The sequence below is a fragment of the Dreissena polymorpha genome, chromosome 12, assembly GCF_020536995.1.
Source record: "Dreissena polymorpha isolate Duluth1 chromosome 12, UMN_Dpol_1.0, whole genome shotgun sequence".
Lineage (NCBI taxonomy): Eukaryota > Metazoa > Mollusca > Bivalvia > Myida > Dreissenidae > Dreissena > Dreissena polymorpha.
The window spans coordinates 57,586,967-57,594,131 of NC_068366.1; positions in this window are offsets into that span (position 1 = coordinate 57,586,967).

Consider the following 7,165-nt stretch of genomic DNA (forward strand, 5'->3'; position numbering starts at 1 on the left):
TTTACAAACAGCCCTTGTTTTATTTTAATAAATAAAAATGGTTTAAATTATTCATACACAATTTGCAAGTATGCTTAATTTTCTTCGACTGAAACTTATTGAAGTTTTTATGAACCTGCCTGAATATAACTGCTAGGCAAATACATGTATCAACTTCAAAGGAACAATTGCGTTATCTTTTCAGTGATATGCTGATTACCTGTGCAGGAGGAAAATGAAACCAGACAGATTATGGACTCAAAGTCAGATTCAACCCAGAAACAAGCTAGGAACTTGCAGTCACTGAGTTTTCTTGTTTACAGTCATGTGTTCAATGCTGCAACAATATAAATATTATAGCTGGCTCTGGACTCAAATTTATGCATCTTAAAATGATCTTTGAACGTGATGGTCTCAAGAACATTTTCAAAATGAATAACTCTGACAGTCAGCCCAGGGTCACCAATGTCAAGCGTCTTTTGGAAACACTTATTCCAACCTGTCGAAGTTCTTCAAAAAAATACCATGACAATCATGTATTTGTTTTGTTTGTCATAAGTTTAATGTTATCACAAGTATCACTACTCATTGATAAATTGATAAATCTATTTTCCTTTAAACCTGTATAATTGAATGATTAAATGTGCCTTGTTACTTAATTATTAATGTTCTTATGTCCGTGTAACATTTTCAAGTCTTATTTATAGAAGAATGCATTTCTCTCGCAATTTCAAACTAGGTTAGCAAATCTTACTGCACTTAGTAGGTTCCATGTCACTAATGATATATGAGATGTATGCATGTTAATATGTTTATGAGTTTATTATAGGCTTTTGCTCTTTTTTTATCTATTTATAATAATTTTTGAACATTTAGCTCATTTTAATGCTCACATACATTTGTATAAAAATCTCTAATTCAGTATGGCGTTTCTGGAAAATAGGGGTACCCTTGATTGTAAAGCAGGAACTTTTCGTTTTCACTGGTGACCCCCATTTTTAGCTCCACTGGCCAGAGGCCAGCGGGGCTTATGTCATGGTCCTGTGTCCGTCTTGCGTGCGTCCGTGCGTGCGTTAACTTTTCTTTAAACATCTCCTTAACTCCAAGTCCAATTCTGATAAAACTTCTCACAAATGTTCCTGGGGTGAACCTCTGTCAAATTTGTTCAAATTATGCCCCTGGGGTCAAATCTGACCCTGCCCCGGGGGTGACAAAATTGAAAATTTGCTTATATTAGGCCTATTTTGTGAAAACTTTAAAAATCTTCTTGTCCATAACCATTGGGCCTAGGGCTATCAAATTTGGTATATAGAGACATCTAATAGTCCTCTACCAAATTGGTTCAAATTATGCCCCTGGGGTCAAATTTGACCCTTCCCTGGGGGTCACAAAATTGAACATATGCTTATATAGGGTCTATTTTGTGAACACTTTACAAATATTCTCGTCCATAATCATTTGGCCTAGGGCTTCCAAATTTGGTATGTAATAGCATCTTAAAGTCCTCTCCCAAGTTTGTTCAAATTATGCCCCTGGGGTCAAGTTTGACCCTGCCAGGAGGGTCACAAAATTGAACAAAGGCTTATATAAGGCCTTTTTTGTGAAAACTTTAAAAATCTTCTTGTCCAAAACCATATGGAATAGGGCTACCAAATTTGGTATGAAGTGACATCTAATAGTCCTCTACCAAGTTTGTTCAAATTAAGCCCCTGGGATCAAATTTGATCGTTCCCCAGGGGTCACAAAATTGAACATAATCTACCGAAGGTGTGTTGTAACCGTGTTTTCTTTTCGTTAGTTTCTTTAGGTTCATTATTAGTTTGGAAAGTATACGTACTTGAAGCGGCGGCATTTTTCCCGCAATTACGTAAAATAGTCTTAACCGTTATCCTCCTCACGGTGTAAGTAATTTTTAGCTCCAATGGCCAGAGGCCAGCGGGGCTTATGTCATGGTCCTGTGTCCGTCGTTCCTGCTTCCGTGCGTGCGTTAACTTTTTCATTAAACATTTTCTTCTCCTAAACTACTGGTCCAATTCTGATGAAATTTCTCAGGAATGTTCTTTGGGTGAACCATTTTCAAATTTGTTCAAATTATGCCCCTGGGGTCAATTTGACCCTGCCCTGGGAGGTCAAAAAATTGAAAATTTGCTTATATAAGGCCTATTTTGTGAAAACTTTAAAAATCTTCTCGTCCATAATCATTGAGCCTAGGGCTACCAAATTTGGTATGTAGTGACATCTTATAGTCCTCTACCAAGTTTCATCAAATTATGCCCCTAGGGTCAAATTTGACACTGCCCTGGGGGGTCAGAAAATCGAAAATTTGCTTATATAAGGCCTATTTTGTGAAAACTTTAAAAATCTCGTCACTAACCATTGGGTCAAGGGCTACAAAATATGGTATGTAGTGACATCTTATAGTCCTCTACCAAGTTTCTTCAAATTATGCCCCTGGGGTCAAATTTGACCCTGCCTTGGGGGGTCAAATTGAAAATTTGCTTATATAAGGCCTATTTTGTGAAAACTTTAAAAATCTTCTCATCCATAACCATTGGGCCTAGGGCTGCCAAATGTGGTATGTAGTGACATCTTATAGCCCTCTACCAAGTTTCTTCAAATTATGACCCTGGGGTCAAATTTGACCCAGCCCCAGGGGGTACAAAAATTGAAAATTTGCTTATATAAGGCCTATTTTGTGCATACTTTAAAAATCTTCTTGTCCATAACCGTATGACATAGGGCTTCCAAATTTGGTATGTAATGACATCTCATAGTCCTTTACCAAGTTTGTTCACATTAAGCCCCTCGGATCAAATTTGATCGTTCCCCAGGGGCCACAAAATTGAACATATGCTTATATTGGGCCCATTTTGTGCAAACTTTAAAAATCTATTTGTCCATAACCATTGGGCCTATTTCTACCAAATTCGGTATTTAGTGACATCTAATAGTTTGTTCAAATTATGCCCCTGGGGACAAATTGGACCCTGCCCTGGGGGTCACAAATATGAACATATGCTTAAATAAGGCCTATTTTGTGCAAACTTTAAAAATCTTCTTGTTCATAATTATAGAGCCTAGGGCTACTTAATTTGGTGTGTAGTGATATCTAATAGTCCTCTACCAAATTTGATCAAATTATTCCCCTGGGCTCAAATTTGACCCTGCCCCGAGGGTCACAAAACTGAACATATGACGTTTACCAGGGGAGATAACTGCGGCCGTGTGTCTGTGACCAACAACAACATCTTGTAAACATGAGATAAAACCCTGTCATTTAGTGCCATTTCAGATCAGATGGTGACTGCTTACAAAGGAATTGAAGTAAGATAAAGTGTTTTGAATGTTTTTCTTATAAACTGAAAAAAGTCGGGTTTTATTTAAATATGTCGAAAGTGAACATATATCCGGATAAAAATATTTCGGATGACATGTTAATTTCATGTCTTTTTTGTAAAGTTTAAACTAGTTTTATAATATCTTATCGATGTTTAATACACAACTTCCATTAACATAATTATTTAAAGAAAAGTCAATATATGATACTGCATGGTTAACTCAAACTTTGTATCCAAGAGAAGGTGTTGGAATTAATGCAGCGCCGTAGCCACGCTGAGGCACACCGAGGCAGTTGCCTCGGCTAAAATTTGCAGAGCAATGTTGAGATTACATGGAAAAAAAGGAAAATTTATGTCAAAGAATAAACTCTATATAAGAAATTGAGGCAATTTAATGAATTTAAAGCACTATAATCACAAACAAATATCATTGAGTACAATTGGCTCATGTTGAGGCAGATAATTATTTCATTTTAATAACTTCTATTGATGCCAAATGTCTCAGCAAAATGAAATTAAATGATTAGGAAAATCCGTATATTAAACAAAGCGTCGCACTGTACACTTCGATGTTACAATCATTGTGGACATCGGAACGTACCGAGCGAGGATCGGGTGTTTTACGGCCAGGTCTGGGTCTATTTTGGACCTAGACACACTTCGGGTGGTTGGCGTTTTCGCCTTTATTGGAATTCCTCTTTATGGCCGGCGTCGAGCTTAATCCGGGACCGTTTCAGGTGGTAAGAATCTTTGTTTACATTAGAATTTTCAAATTATGATATCCCGCGTATTAAACTTTTGATATAAAGAAGTTCAAGTCTTTTCTTTTTAATAGTCAATAAAGTTGATGATAAAACTGTAAACTGACAGAAAATGATGACGCAGTGCTAAAACAAAATGTTACACAAGAAAATTGAAAAAATGGCCAAAAACTTTACTGATTTAAGTTAAATATTTGTACTCCTCATAATAAGCAATATGCCCCTGTGACGCGATCGGTAAAGCGTCAGACTTTGGATCCATTGCTCACTATTATATTGTCACTGCGTTGGTTCGAATCCCAGTAGGTCCGTGTTTAAGAAAATTCCATCAATGATCCTTTTTTATATGTGTTTATGATTGAAAACGCTTTTAATTTAATGCATTTAAATATTTCATTAAATAGCCCTATTGTGCTTTCAAGCTCTAAATGGAAAAACAAATCGTCCACGATTTTTTTCACGGTGAACTTGTCTGAACTACAACAGCAAGTTTGCGGAAGCTGATTTGATGTTATCTTAAGAATTAATATTTTTTATTGGTTCTTGTACATGTGAGTGGAGTTTTAACGAATTGCTAAGGCTTAAAGCGTGGACACGTTCTACTATGAAAGAGGAACGGCTTAATGGCATCGCTTAAATGTTTGTGCATAAACACATTCCAGTTGATCGAAAACAAATTCTAAAAATGTGGGATTCGACTGGATACAGGAGAGTTGAATTAGCGTTCAATAAGATTGATATTTTAAAGTTAAAGAATAATAAAACATGTTCATGAAACATTATTAGCTAAAATGTTTGATAGATCTGTTTCTTTATATTATATGGTAGATCTATTTTATTTTAGTATTTTCAATAATAAATCTGTAAAGCACATTCTATTATCCATATACATACTATGGCTTGTATGAGAGAGCTGTGTCTCAATTTTTTGTTTCTATCTGACTTAAAATGAAGTATATGACTATTTTTCTGTATTTAAGTTTGTTACATCATTGTCACTTTAAACACCGTTTATGGTACCAGAATATAAAATTGACAATGAACTTGTACATGTAGCAGATTTTTTTTGTTAATTTTATTGATACCAAATGGTAATATATAGCGTCCACGATTCCGATAATTTAGGTTTAAAATGTTGTTTAAATGGCCTTTAAAACGCACCAGAGACGTTCTAGGGATAAAAAAAAATGCGGGTGGGCATGCCGCCGGACCCCCCCCCCCCCCCCCCCCCCCCCCCCCTAGAAGGACCTTAGATACTGCCTCGGCTTAAAGTTGGGTCTGGCTACGGCACTGATAAATGAAGTGCAATGTTCGTAACTATCGTATATGCTGCTTTTTAATAACTAATGATTCATTGTTTGATTTGTGATTTGTGACTCATGCATTGTGGATATGATTGTCATTTGCTCAACGATCCATAGATCTATATATTTCTGACCATTTTATAATTTTCTTAAAATAAGTTAGGAATTGATCTTAGAAGTCAAATGTATTACTTAATTATATACATTTATAAATATAAAGAAATAATCTTTATATTATCATAATATTATCAGGCCTGTTGGTCTTAGGGATGTGTGGGTTGTTAATTATATTTTGAGATGATTCTTTACAAAGAAAGATGCTACTATTGTATTTGTTATAAATGTGTGAAAGGCTCTAAGAATGAACCAGAGATTATTAACCCTTTACCAAACACTAACAGGATTTTACGGGTTTGTAGCTGACAACTTTATGAATAATTGTGACAAGAGGAGAATTGCTCAAGATGAGCAATTTCTCCTTTTATCACAATTATTTCTACCCTACCTGATCATTTCCTTCATATTCCATTACAATTTAATTGTCGTCTGCAACCTCTTTCGAATTGGGAATGTCCAAAATGTGTCGTTTGGTAAAGGATTAAGGCATTTTGATTCCTATGGGTCTTGTGAATATGTTTCAAATCAAATGCGTAGGTTTGATCTTCAGCATCTAAAAATATGTGAAATAGAAAGAACAACAATATTTTTTGGCGAGATAAATGTACCTACGTTATAAGCAAAGGACCTGTGCAACAATTCCCAAGCTTTTAAGTCTGTTTAGTTAACACGGTAGTAACTTTTTCCATATATAAAAAGCTCTCCCTTCCAACTTTTAAGCGCCCAGTGGGACGAGGGATAGAAAGAGAAAGTCACATGCTTGAGTACATTTCAACCCATGCGCATTGCACGTTTTTTTCGCATAAAAAAACAGTGGAGCGATACAGCCCCATTATGGCCCTCTTGTTTTCTTTATTTTTCATTTAAGCATACATTGTAGATGATTTCTATGTTGGAAGATTGTAATTTCCTTTTGCCATTTTTTTACAATTTATTTTAAAAAAAAGACTCGTGACTAGAGATTGCAATTTTTCTCGTTTTCTGAAGGATGATGACATCACTTGTTTGTTTATATTTTCTTTTTCCTTTTCTCACATGTTATAAACTATCATATGTGTATATATTATGCATTTATCTATTTATACATACTAAATCAAAGTACTGAAAGTACTGGTTTGACGATGCTTTTGAAGAGGATGGATATATAGAGGATATTTGTTGGATTCAGTGGAATATCGATTTTCCCAGAAAAACAGCGAAAAATATCGGTATTTTCACTGTTATTTTTCAATCAGTTTTACACTGATATTTCTGTATAAATCACCGGAAAGCATAAAATAAATAAGCATCCATTTAAGTTAATCTAAATCACCGCAATTATGTAATTGCTTGTCATTTATCCGCAGGTCAATAGTTAATGGTTGTGGTGCAATTGTTTTCGTTCTTGGACACTGCACTCCCTTCAATGAGATTTATTTACCTAATTATCTCATATTTGAACTTACAATTCTTTTGGGAGTAATGGTCCAGACAACTGGATAAAACAGCAACAATATGCTAACCGATTATTTTTCGAAAAACATAATTGAGAATTCTGTGCTAGCCCCCAATCACAGTATGATGGGGTATAATAATAGTCAAATTTTGTTTTTTCTTCTCAAAAGATTGTCGTAGATTATAAGTTGAGTAATATATAATCCAAGACTACAACTTTTACTGTTTTAGA